Below are 13,422 nucleotides of genomic sequence, written 5' to 3' on the forward strand. Positions count from 1 at the left end.
GATCTCGCCATGCTGGGAAATTCGCTGAGGTCGTTTATAGCTGCCCACAGCTGTTTAAGTTAACAGATTGTTGAAGAGTTTAATGGGGAGCCTTGACTGCCAGCTGCACCGTAGGGAAGTACCGAGGGGCCAAAGGAAAACGGAAAATCGCGAGGTACAAGGAGCGCTTAGCCTTAAGTAGAGAAAATTCCTGTATCTGTATTCACGTAAGAGTGAACATAGTTAACCAAAGCAGCTTGAAGTGACAAAAAGTACTGTGCCTATAAAAGGAAATAAGCAATAACAGTTGTACGCTGTTATCTCAATTAATCATTTTGAACTTGTAAACTAATTAAGAAAGATGCCGATGTCTCAAACCGGTGCTGTATATACATACAGAGAAGGGCCTATTACGTTGCGATACAACTAAAGAAACTTAAGTGAGGTGTGGCGCGCGTGCGACGAGGACTCTCTAGCTAAGAACAGCACTCCAAAGCGGCTTGCTGAGTTTCTTTGCAAAAATGCATTTGGCTTTACGTTTCACGAGGATCTACTCCGGCAATTCAAGTGAACTTCGAAGAAAAAAACCCAGGTCAGCTCGCATCTCTTCTGTAGCTAAGAAGTCCCTTGTATGCAAAACAAATTTTCCGCAACGTCTCAACATTGGCGAAAAGTCAATTTAATGAATTCAATTATTTTTTCAACTGATATATCTGAAATCTCCAGAATCGGAACTCAGGGGCAAATTTTTCTGATACAAACAAAACAGTGACAACAGTCTTAGTGTCTTTCCAACAGCACATAATATTTCAGCATTGTCACAAACATCTGGAACAGATATGTAATAAGCAATACCGGTTTTTTTGAAAAACAAAAAATCTCCAGTTTTATAATAGTATCATGATCGTGCGTAATAGGAACCAAAAAATGTAGCATTATCATATGTCCTATATCAGTTTTAGACAACGGTATACTCTAGAAAAATAGCAGCTGGAGCAGGAATAATCTTATCAAGCAGACTGTTAGAGTTAATGTTTTACGGCCTATACTTGCTATTACAGTTCATCCAATATGCACTGTAATGTATTTATTTTTACCTCGAATCGGGTAAAACATCTATCCGGTATACCGCTAATAGGGCTTACCTTGAATTTGCTCAGACATGTTGAAGCAGAGGGCAGAGTTGAGTTAGCCACGTGATTGCTTGTTATCATATGGATATTATAGTATTGTATGCCACAGTGGTACCGAAATCCTTGTTTCCCTATAAGCATATCGTATATGAATCACTCACTGAGTAAATTTTTCAAAAACATTACTTTGCTTTTTAGAGGGAACGCTACGCCAGAAAAAACGACCGGTACGTTCGCAGCTAATATTGTTGATCGGTTACCTGAGAGTACCCGCTGCCACAAGTAACAACCTGTTTAAGGTCACTTGTTCCTGGTTGTACTACAAAAGTTTATTAAATACTGTATAGATTGTAAAATTATTTTTTATAAAATAATTAAAAATTATTAAATTTGAATTTTAAAAAGTCATTTTTCTACACAAAGTTATTTGGTACTAATTAGTAGTAGTTTCAATAATTTCAGCGTATCTTTTTCAATAACATAAGTCAATGTTTATCATTTAACAGTTATTATCTCTTTTTTTATACGACGGATGTGAGATGCTAAGTCTTTTTTCAAATAGACGCTTTTGCTTACTTGGGCAAAACATTTCATCAAAAAAAATATATATATATAACTGGGCACATGTTAAACATGAAGCTTTTTGCCGTGTTGTGCCTATTTTCTCAACAGAGGAGGATGGTCTTCGACCACATATATGGTGCGTGGTAAACGTATATTTACCATGCACCCGTCTGTAGTATATGATATCTAAAAACAGCTAAACATACTGTTAATTATATATTATTAATTAAGACTTTATCCACACTTGAGTGTCAAGTATTCGTACTACACCAGTCTTCTACAACTCATCTTATGAGTTTATAAAAAGTTTACTAAACGTAGTAGCGTAACGATAAAAACTGCGGAGATTTTTTTTACTTGAGCATTGAAAATTGGTTTCGGCTGTTTACTTTTGCCATGATACGATCTACACCATTTATTTCGAAAATCTTATATGGCAACCAATTACTGAGTACCATTAATATTTTATACAAGTGTAGACTGTGTTGCTTAATGTCCTAGCTGCACTGTATACTAAACTGACACGTAAAGATATATCTTCATTGATTTGGCGCCAATATGCATGCCGTATGCCCACGTAATAAAATATTTAGTATGTCTAACTGTGCATTCGCTCAAAACCTGCGGAACGTTCCTGTTCTGGTGAAGGGTTCGTCCGTCGCATGGTAACCCTACTCGTGGTTGGTTTTATAGTGGCTGTCAGCGAATTGCTAAATAATTAAAGGTCCCTTCGCGATATAATTAACGTCGTCGGGAAATGAGAAGACTTTCGACTGACACTTCGTTTGCTGCGTCGAACATGGCCCTCGTCAAGCTACGAATCTGGTTGATGATAGCTCATGAACCTGCTTCTAGGTCCTTTAGATGGTTTGATTTTACTATTTCTCTATTTACTATTTCCTATTTTCTCTTTGGTAAATTTGCATTATATCATGTTATCTACGTTCTCTGGCTAACAGACGCTCTTCATCGAATAACAAATTTTTAAAACCTTCGAATAGAAATTTACCTCTGTCGAACGAGCGTTGACACCCAGACAATGTCTCAGTGACCATTTAATAAAAAAAGAAAAAGATAAACTGAAGGTTCAGCGCGGGCCTGGGCTAAGGACTGCTTTGTGCGTACCGCGTTTCTCCTACATTATGCACAATTGACACCCGCATAAAAAATTTACTCACGTTGGAAGCCCTTTACATAATCCTTTTGAACAGCCCAATATGTCTGTCCTGCGATCTTTCTTAACACGTCCAAAGCACGGCACACCCTCGTCGCTTCACGGATTTATCGCCTGTGTCTAGCAGTGGTTACCCTCCCAGAATAACGTTCCGTGGGTACTGACAGAGTTACCGACCCCAACGATCAGCCTGCAGCACTCCAATATATCTGTTTCGCTTGGCAAGCTTCAGCGTTAACTGAAAGGAAAAACGGCTTGAAGCACGTGCGGCTATCATTTTGTACACAGATTCATTTAAGGGCTAGCGACTTCCCTGCACTTCTATACGAAGAAGTCAGAACAATGAAAGAGACCTATACGGTCTCTTTCATTGTTCTGACTTGCTGCTACTAATTTAGGCTTTAGCGGCAGCGTTTCTAATGTAAGAACTGAATGAGTAAGGTATAGTTTCCAGCACAGTGCAGTCCCTCCTAACAAAAGTGAAGCCTTTCTGGTTTGCCTGAAATACCGGTAGTAGCTCTAGTGGCGCCAGCTTGAATCGGATTACGACCAGAAAACTCGTGAGTTCCAACAAGATGCATACATAACAAAAAACGCCAATGGGTTTTATGTGATATTTTTCGGGATAACGCAAAAAGGATAAGTGAACTGCTAGCGCCGCAAAAATAAGCTTTCGCTATCGGTGCCTAGACATTCTTGTCATTCAGGATAAACTGGCTTTGCTAGCCCTAAAAGACACTTTAACTATACGACTATTATATTTGAATTCGACTTATGCGTATCTGTTCAGGTATACCTGATTGAGTGTAACGGTTAAATGAGAAGAGCCTAATATAGAGAGATGTTAGCGATTTAGCACCTGGCAACATACATCAGCTGGAAACTCAGATGTTTGAGTATACTCTTTGTCGGCGTTTCACCGCTTCTGACCACGTCTTAATATACTCTATGTCATATGGGCATATATAATTCGCCGAGAGACTGTCACTTCCGCTTTTTTAAACGCAAATCAGATGAATGGATTTCACTTTTGTCACTGCCCACTGTGACTAGATTCTGGATGACTTGCTATATTTAGCACTGCTGATCAAGTGGCAGGAAGACAGGGGCCTTCCGATTTAAGAAAACTGGGCCTTTCATTAGGCACCCCTTCTAACGCCCTTTCAAACAACGCTTTCAGGAGTCTTGACTTTCTCGCACTCTCGATTTTTCCTTTTCTCTCGTCCCTTCGACTGGATATATTCCCCGTCACATTCGGAATTTTCGTATTGGCAGAAAGTCTTCTGCATCACAGTGTTTCATTACGAAATGAAGTAAGAAAGACTGAGGTCCGCAGCAATCTCAAGCCGTCTGTTTCTATCAGCGCATACCCTTCATCGTCCCGGTATTCCCTCACCTCTCTTAAATCATAGCTAAAAAAATTAAGCAAATTAAAGAACTATACTTCACGTATCCAACCATCACTAACCGGACCTAATCTGACAAGCGAGTCAGCTAATAAGAGCCCCGTAGTTCTCAGTTAGACGATCGCCAGGCCGCATATGTACGATCGCCTTTCTACAATGTTCGTTGATGCTGTCATTGTTCTCAATCAATATATGTTTCACTTGGATAAATACATATTAGAGCATTGATGTGGCAAACATGTTCTTTATTTTGCCCCATTACCTATATAATTTTTTTTACATAGGTGATGTGTATATAATCATCAGTTTTAGGTGACAACGACATTTAAGGTAGAATGCGAGGACAGGTATCTAAGTGTACCTATTCACCTGATTATTAGCCTGAACATTACCTTCATTGTTGTTTTGGTTGATTGGCTAATATACACGCAGCATGTATATCAATAGCACAACCTTGTGATTATCCTGTGTGACCGTTAACTCTCGTTCTCTATTCAGGGCACTTTTTCCACCTACTGCTATCTTACGCGCCCACATTTTTACATGCCTTTGAATCCAGGCGTATGATCTTCACCACATATTTCACCAAAACGGTTCCGTTTGCGAGGCCGAGGCGTTTATATGATGGTTTTTGTTTATCATTGTTGTACCTAACCTAACCTATTAGATCGTCCTAAACACGCAGACAACGGCTATCCACAGAAACTGGTACAACATACTGGTGGCTAACAGTAAAGTTTAATCCACAATTTATCAGCTTTTAAAGTTGTTGCTGTAGAGGTACCTGTCGGTGGATAAACAATGACCATGCCTAAATATGCGCAGATATTCATACTGATTAGGTGATAGGTCCTATCGCATCATATGGCGTTAATCTCGTATCATTGGAACTTATTATAATTGTGCTCGTCATTGTGACGATGATACCGCAATGAGACAGGGAGTGCTGTACAACGGTAGCGCAACAACAGCCGTCTCTACGGTCATGTTTCAGTGGCACAACTTCCCTTGGGGCATCTTCCAAGCGTTTCCTGTCCGCCATTGAGCTTTTCGGAATGAGAACAGGCTTCAGGGTGATACGGTAGGGCGTATTTAATGGGGAGAAAAGCGCCAGGGGGGAAGAAACACTCCCCAGCGCTGCACTTGTGCCCCAGGGGGATCACAGTTGCTAGTAACCATTATCTAATGCTGTCAATGCGTTTTTCCCCATAGTCGTCGTTCACCTTCTCGCGCTTGTTGTTAAACTATCTACATCCTCATATCGGCCCGCATTGCTGCCATTCAAGGTTTGACCCAACTATTACTAGTGACCCGACCTGACTGTGGCCACCCCACCTCAAGACAAGTGCTGTGAAAAGGGCCATGCTGGACGTGGTGTATGTACTATGACACTGAACTTTTTTCAAGCTCCCTCGCGATTAGAACTGGAGCAAGACGCCATTGTTGGACTTATTCGGCCCATTTAACCCACTCGTAAATAGGGGCTAGCCAAGGGACCAGTACGAATGCGCGCTGTTGGGAGTGAGTAGCCGTAGCTGGGTCTGGTTGGCTGTATCTGCTGGGTCAGACATGGGATGTCTTCTAAATGTAAGTGACATGCGGGATGTTTGCGAACTGGCTCAGTCAAGCACGCGAACCTCGTAGCTACTGGAAAAGGTGGTAGTACCGCAGACCTAAGTCGTTGAATACCGCAATCGGAGTCGCTTCACGCACATTATGTAGCGGTATGAGAGCACAGCAGACTTCAACAGCCTGAAAGTTTGCTCTCAGTACAAAATAGTGGGGTCTGCTGGCGACTGTAGTAAGAGAACTATCTACGGCGTGTCCCAACAGGCAGATTTCTTTATACAGCCTATGGAAGGTAGGACCGGGCGGGCTACAGACTAGCTAGAGCCTAAAGCATAAGATCGTGCTATGGTAGTTTGAATCGTAGCTATCCGACACAATCGTAATTTTTTTTTATCCCGAAACATAATTCAGAAGTTAACCTTTAGTTTTAAAATGCGGTTAAAATCATGTGTACTGTAATCAGAAATAGATCGATCTGTGTCGACTGCTAACTATGCTTATATATTGCAATAAGCGTGAATCGATTTTGGGGCACCTAAAAGGAACCCTTTGTGAAAGTTGTTCGTAACCGCTATGCTTCTTTAAAACAAACCCACTTTTTACATGCATACATTCTATTGGTGGCTGCTTTATTAATGGAAGAGCACATAAAGAAATAAGTTAATCGCTCTGCAGCTACATGTAGTCTACACACTGAAAGGAAGCCTACTACAAATGATAGAGAATCTACTCTTAGCATCAATGCCATTCCATTATTTTAGTAATCGATATTGCATATAGTCACAATGCCGTATATAGTCACATGTTAGTCCAATTTTATGAATCAACTGCAAAATCTTCTCAACTAACAAATACCTGACGATCTGGCTGGTTGATGGCCCAACGGCTTTTCACTATTTATCTACTGGGGTAATCGGTTCCCTTTGATCATCGGCTTCAGGTACTGGCTAGCATCAAGACCCTTGATACCACAATGTAGCATTGTTCTTAGTAGTTGTGCTTGTGGCTTTGGCGACTTCGAAAGTTGCCGAAATCCCTCGAGAAGTTCTCTGACAGTCCCCCCCCCCCCCTCCGGGATGTGGCCACATCAGCTCGAAAATGCCTTACCTGCCAGTGATGGCCTGTGGAAGAGGCTCAACTAGTCAGTAAGCTTTTCGGACCGGACAGCCTAGGACAGGATGCATCAAAGAACTCAAACGCCATGGGCCATGGGTCGGTCCCGCTGCTCGAGGTCCTGGCTGGGGCGTCAAGCCATCTAGTGAGCACGACAAGAAGACCACGGTGACGACGAAAAAGAATCGAATCGGAATGTCTGACCACTATAGCAGTTTCCACGAGTGGACAGCGGCAGCTACAATTGCAGCTGCTACCACTAAAATAGGACGAACGGTAACGTATTGATCTCTTGGTCTGTGTTTGGCGGATATATGAGTAAGAAGAATGAGGTCTCTCTTTCGCGTCTTGTCAAGATATAGAAACATTGGGGGAATTTGGGGCAAATTTTGGATAGGTTGCTGGTTGTGCTGTGCCAGCGAATTGACGTTAACTTAACAAACTCGCCGACTGACTAGGCCCGGTCCACTCCAGAACCAGGACACAGAGGGCAGGGATGTCTTTGATCTGAACAGACGGGAGAGTGCAACTGGAACGACGCGCCTATTTAACTTGCTGGCCAGGAACGGGTCCTATCAGGAGTGTATAACCAATTAAACCCAACGAAAATTGCTGCGTTCGGAGATCACTATCTGTAAAAGAGTGGGTCTGGTGACGGCTTTTTTCGAGCTGTCTATTTTTCCCCTTCTTTTTTTCACGGAGAGCCAAAACCAACGTTGACAAAATAAAGTACTAATATATTACATACAAATACTAAATCTCATCCAAGCGCATCGTCAAGTAGAGTACGGAATTAAGGGATTCGTTGGGAAGCTAGTTCCTTTTTGGGATAAAGTGCAGTATATTAATTGAACAGCCACTTCTGCTGTACCAAAAAATACTTGTTTTAAAATCAGTTGTTCAGTAAGCGAGAGAAACGGCCGGTCGAAGATTGAAAGTCAGTCGAACTGAGATTGCACCGGCACTAGCGTCTATCTGCGCAGTAACGTTGAGCGATGAAAGGAGTAATGTAAAAGAGAATTCAATAGAGAATCACTCTCGAGGGACTCGTCAACGACGACCTCGTGTTTTTCCTTCCAAAGCAATTCCGGCCTTAACGATGAAAGGAGCTGTTGTTATTGGTGGTCCGGTCAGGCGGCTTTAAAGACACGCGACTTTTGACTATTTAGGCTCTCTCTGGTTTTAGTCCTTCCCTAGCTCCTAGCTTCTCCTGGTTAGCCTCAGAGTAAAAGCTACTTCCAGCAAACGGTGGAATTATACAACGTTGTAGCTTGACTGTGATGCACAATAAGGTCCAGTGAGCAGGTGGTAAAGTCCGGCAGAAATTCCCTTCCTGAGCCCGCCTGAGCTCTCCTCTGCCTTCTGTGGATCCTTTACTGAGGATTAAAGCGACCAGGGTCAGGCAACCAGCAGGCGACGTCTCCTAAAGGCGATGAACTTCTGCAGACTACGTACAACATCATTGCTCGCCGCTTTTAGCAGCGACAGCTCCCCAGCGGCATCCTATGTTATGTAGTGACATAGGATGGATTGGCCTCCTTCTCTGAGTAGCAGAAAGAGAACCCGCACGTTGAGTTGGGCGTGTAAAGAGAAACAACAGTTTGAGGCAACTGCTGACGCATACACTGCACACCATTGGCAAAAGGACGAATGACAATACGAAGTGGTAAGAAAAGGAATAAGATAAAAAAGGTAGAGAAAAATAAACAAAGAGGGCAATAATTAACTCAAGTATATTCTATTCTACCATTGTGTGTGCTTACGCATAGGCTTGAAAGATCGCGTTAAGTTATGAGCCTTGTACCCGCTAATGTACACCGAACCATTTAACATTTTTATTTATTCTAATGCTGTTACTGCCGTTATTAGCATCCGTATTATGGTAGCTTACTTTGTACTACACGAACTTTTTTGAACAAGGTATACAATCGTTCCTTTCGTTTTTCTTGACCAGTCCATAAACCAGTCAATAGGCCCGTTCTCATATGTCTCACCAAAATACCGACGGATCAACTCGCAATAGAGAACCCAGCCACTCGCAGCCCACTGCTGACTTTTTGTTTATCGAACCGAACAATGACTTGATCGTTCGGCCCTTTTTTCGTCTACTTATACTGTATTATGATTATTTCTGTAAGACAGGCTATTGCCGCCCAATGAGACCCAGCCAGCTGGTGTCACGTCTGAGATCAGCACCACTATATCAATGTCCGCCCTCCTCTCTCAGCGGCAGCTAGCGATCCTATGCCTCCTTTTCAGCCTTCCATTTCCGTATGCCTATCTTTTCTAGTCTGTATGTCATTTGCTTTGTCGCACACGCAGCTAACTGTACTGGCAGTCTTCCTGCGTCCTGTTACAGCGTGCAATGAATTACGCGCGCCATTAACTTCATAAATGGCCATTCCTACGGTTCGAACCAGTGCTGGCGCCGTTTTGGCTGGAGCTTGCTTCTGCGACACCAGGCTCCTTTTAGCAAAAGGAGAAGCAGCAGCAGGAGCAGCGGTAGCCGCTGTCAATTGGATGAGCACAGAGCTCCACAGGAACCCACCCCACCTCACCAGAGTCTAGCGAACTGCATCGGCCGGGCAGCTCAAATTAGGCACGGAGGGATCGATTTCCCCTTTCTGTCGGAGTCTGTGCAAGCGAAATGTTCACGGATGGAGGTATCCCACCACTTTGACGGCCATGTACCTCAGCAGGGCGAAAAAACTAAACTAACTTACCGTAGAAGCATGTTCGTAGCATGCCGCTAAGAATTGCCGAGGACCGCTGAATAAAAAAAGCAGCATGAAGACGTGGGCCCATCGATGGTGCAGCGCACATCCTGAAGATTGAAGCAGTCAACCAACTGCTTAAGTTCATCTGAAAAATGCGGACACTGTCTGCGGAGGTTCGACCGTGCTGGCCTTAACTTGCCTAGATTCGCGCAGCTGGACCAAGTAGTAAGGACCAAAGGAAGAAAAAGTCGGTTCAGGAAAAAAGCCGATGCAGTATCTTAACGTGTTTAAAACTAGTTCGGGCTAAACATCGCTTGAAAAAGTTCGAAACAGTGAAATTCAGACCTGAATACTGTTTATATAAAAACATCGTAATGAATGAAAAATCTAAGGCGCTTTAATTACTTGGTCAAAATAAATATTCAGAGCGCACGCTGAAGAGAACTAAGAAGTGCCTAAATACTTTGCTATATATTATATTGAATTGTTGTATTTAATAAAAATATCAATTTCTGTTACATTACACCGTAATGGTCTGTTCTTCTTACTTTTTATTCGGTATACCACAATGGGTATATCAGGCTCACATCAGCATTAATCCTTCAAAACTCATATTCTGTAGCTTCGTTTGGAGTTTATTGTCGGTGATTTCGTGAAAAGTTTACTAATGGAACGCATAAACTATTTTTTACTATAGCAGGTTTACTAGTCGACTCGATACAAACTATAAAATTCCGCATAGTATCGGAGGCAGGATGCCCCATAAGTAAATCTACCTGGTTCTAAGTGAACCACTTTGATTGGCTGAAACTAATTTATAGTGTTTCGCTTTGTTCGTCCTTATAGTCCAAATCCTTCCTTAGTGTATGTCTCGACAGACCTTATCGAATCGCATGTCTTGCCAAATACCTAAGTTGAAACAGAATTTTTGTTGCAATGGCTCACCTCGAACGAGCTTTTCTAGCGTTGAAGGTAGAAGCTTCTAGGAAAACGGAATGTTCGGTAAATTCGGTTCAAAGACGACTAAATCTTTGGTGATATTGAATATTGGACATTGTCTAGCGTGCCCATTACTGATGTTATCAATTGTTAACAGCAATTGTCAAAATAAAGCTATCGCAAATATTGTACATTATGTAACAATAATACTATATAAGTTTAAAATATCGATTTATATATTTTATATGAAAACCAACCGAACTCATTTGTAATAATCTCCTTCAACTGCTGCAACTTTGGTTTCGTCTCAAGCCGGAAGGAAAAAGTCTGCTTCGAATGGGATTCGGTTTCATGTTGCCCGTCTTTTTGCCATCTGCGCGGCGACCCGACCGGAAATAGAGTATATAAAAAGCTAGCCAGTCAACTCCCGTTCTCCATAGGCCACGACCTGGACGCAGATGAAGGTGGCAGCGACGGCGTGGGTTTTAGTGCGGGCGTGGGGGTAACGACCAGACCAGCGATGGCCCATTGCTCAGTGCAGCTAAGGAAGTTCAGCGGATACAACAGCTGATGTTACTGCAGCCACTGTTTCCACCCCTCGATGGACCAAAACCGGTGACAGGCAGGCGCTGCGGCACGCGAACCGAAAAGGACAGCAGCTAGTCGTTACCGCCACTGTAGCAGTGTTGCTAGCGAGCGCTGGCAATGCTTATATTTGGCTTTTTTCTGTTACTTTTTCTTTTCTGTGATTTTCCTTTGCCCTTATAAAACAAGGCAACGATACTCACAAACAGATCCGAGTTTCCTTTTCCTGTGGTAGGCAAGACACACTATAGGAGGTCTTGCTGTATGCTAATGGTTGCCAGGGAAATGTAAGAGCGAATCTTCCCACTCGCCATTTCTTCTACAATATATACCGGTATATGTTGCGCAACAAGGCCCAAATGCAACAGATACTGATTGAGCGCTACGTAAAGTTAGTGTTTTGTTCGGACGTGCGTCTGTTCAGCTAACAAGATAAGGTAAAAATACCTGAAAAGCTCACTGGAGGCGATATAGGTGGGTAGATGTGCAGGGCCACTAATCTGATAACTTATGAAACTTCTCAAATGGTGAAAATTACTACGATCAGTTAGCGGCAGCCTATGATTGTGCCGGTCTGTGTTCACGTTCTGTATTGCTCGTATGGTCATGGAAACTAGCCTAGAATTACCTACCTTGAAGGTGGGTGTAGAAATGCTAACAGCGTCGGTATGCTTCAGATAACCACCTTAGTCAATATATACAGGTTCCGTATTCGATGTACGTATCGGCCAGAGGAAGACGGCGCCCAGCGTCCTCGGTGGCGTTTATAAGGCCATCTTCGGCAAACTGCGTACCGGAGCGTTGTTGTTAAAGGGAAAACGAGCCAATTTTATTATGTTGATGGTGACTGCAAGCGGACCTTTCAGATAGCCTCTTGTTGGCCAGAAACCAGTAGCCGCTTGGTACGAATAGCATGAAGCTGCGGAGTGCAGTTAAGTATAATATTGTACGCTAACCGCTCATCAAGCGACACTAGCGTATGGATATGGCGATCAAATTGAAGTTTCAGTCTATACACGACTTACATACACACAAATAAGCAGACGGGCTCGTGTAGGCACGTTAACCCAACTTCAACTCGCTACTTCTATTCAATGCATCTAGGTGAACTGTTGTCTTCAACAAAATATAATCGTCAAATTATTATATTTGATCATTGTATTTCGCTGTGTGAACGAGAAAAACAGCCTATACTTACTAAAATCACGCTAGCAATTCCGCGACAGATAGATCATGCTAAAATAGATCGAACCAGTTGAGCATGATCCAAACTATGACCGATTGAGTGTCTGAGTTGTCCAAAGGACGAAACGCAAAATCTTCTTAATACATAATGATGATTCTAAACAATTCCTTCCAAAATTTTACTCAGTGTCGTTAACAGAATAAGCTGGATGCATTTGATATGTATACAAAGTGCGGCGTCTAAATCCGAGCCAGCTTTGGCGGGCTGTTATTGGTAGCAGACGAAAGCCAATTCCTTTAAAACAAAACAAACATTCGTCACGGCAGAAAAAAACAAAGCTATTATCCGGTCTATTCGGGTTGGGCGAAGCGGCAGTGAGGCTAGAAAATAATTCCTCTTTTGCTCGAAATCGACGCTTTACGTTATCGCCAATTTTCATGCGGTTTCTGAAAAATCCTAAATTTTTATGAGGCAAACTAGCAGATCCTCAACTTAGGGATTAGACTTGAACGACTTAAAAATCACCAGAAATGATTCCAAAACACTGTGTTGTTGTTGGTATATTACGAATTTTTTTTTTATAGAGAAATAACGGCTACATTGGAGAGGAAAATACCAATTTATTGTGCTACCAGATAGGCTCAAACGATGACTCGTTTTTCGGGCATTTTGTTCATTTTTAGCCACTTGCATTCCTCGCGGTTATGACCTGTGATTAGCCCAAAATTTAATTTTATAAGATGTATATGTGGGGTGCTTGACCATCTATACCTACCAATCTGGACTAACGCGCTGTTTGTCATTGTTAAAGATGTTTACGTATTAACGAAAAATATCTCGAGAATGACAAGCGGGTAGTTTCAACCCTGAATCGAAGCTGTAGACCGGGTGAATGATGGTTGCTTTAAATAATCATGGCCGTCAGGAATGATATGCACGAAATTTTGTCGTAATCTGTTGTTGTCGTCGTTGAAATACAGTTTTTACGCAACATTTCTTATTTAGGTGTCCTATCCTGTGTATATCTGGGGCTGCATCTAAATCCAGACATTTTGTA

General features: G+C 42.4%; 1 protein-coding gene and 1 long non-coding RNA gene across 6 annotated transcripts in view; one reads left to right on the plus strand and one right to left on the minus strand.

Moving 5' to 3' along the window:
* LOC111243942 (uncharacterized) overlaps window positions 1-12,620 on the minus strand; it is a 31,183-nt gene extending 18,563 nt beyond the window's left edge. The window contains exons 1-4 of the long non-coding RNA XR_002670667.2: window positions 12,378-12,620; window positions 11,812-11,965; window positions 2,855-3,088; window positions 1,125-1,243 (exon numbers count right to left, since the gene is read on the minus strand). This is a non-coding gene — a long non-coding RNA (uncharacterized LOC111243942). The remainder of the gene's footprint in view (window positions 1-1,124; window positions 1,244-2,854; window positions 3,089-11,811; window positions 11,966-12,377) is intronic.
* The window catches only part of LOC111243940 (uncharacterized), a 253,678-nt gene that overhangs the window by 104,519 nt on the left and 135,737 nt on the right, over window positions 1-13,422 (plus strand). The window lies entirely within an intron of this gene.

Source organism: Varroa destructor, unplaced genomic scaffold (assembly GCF_002443255.2).
Source record: "Varroa destructor unplaced genomic scaffold, Vdes_3.0 BEIS01000002.1, whole genome shotgun sequence".
NCBI lineage: Eukaryota > Metazoa > Arthropoda > Arachnida > Mesostigmata > Varroidae > Varroa > Varroa destructor.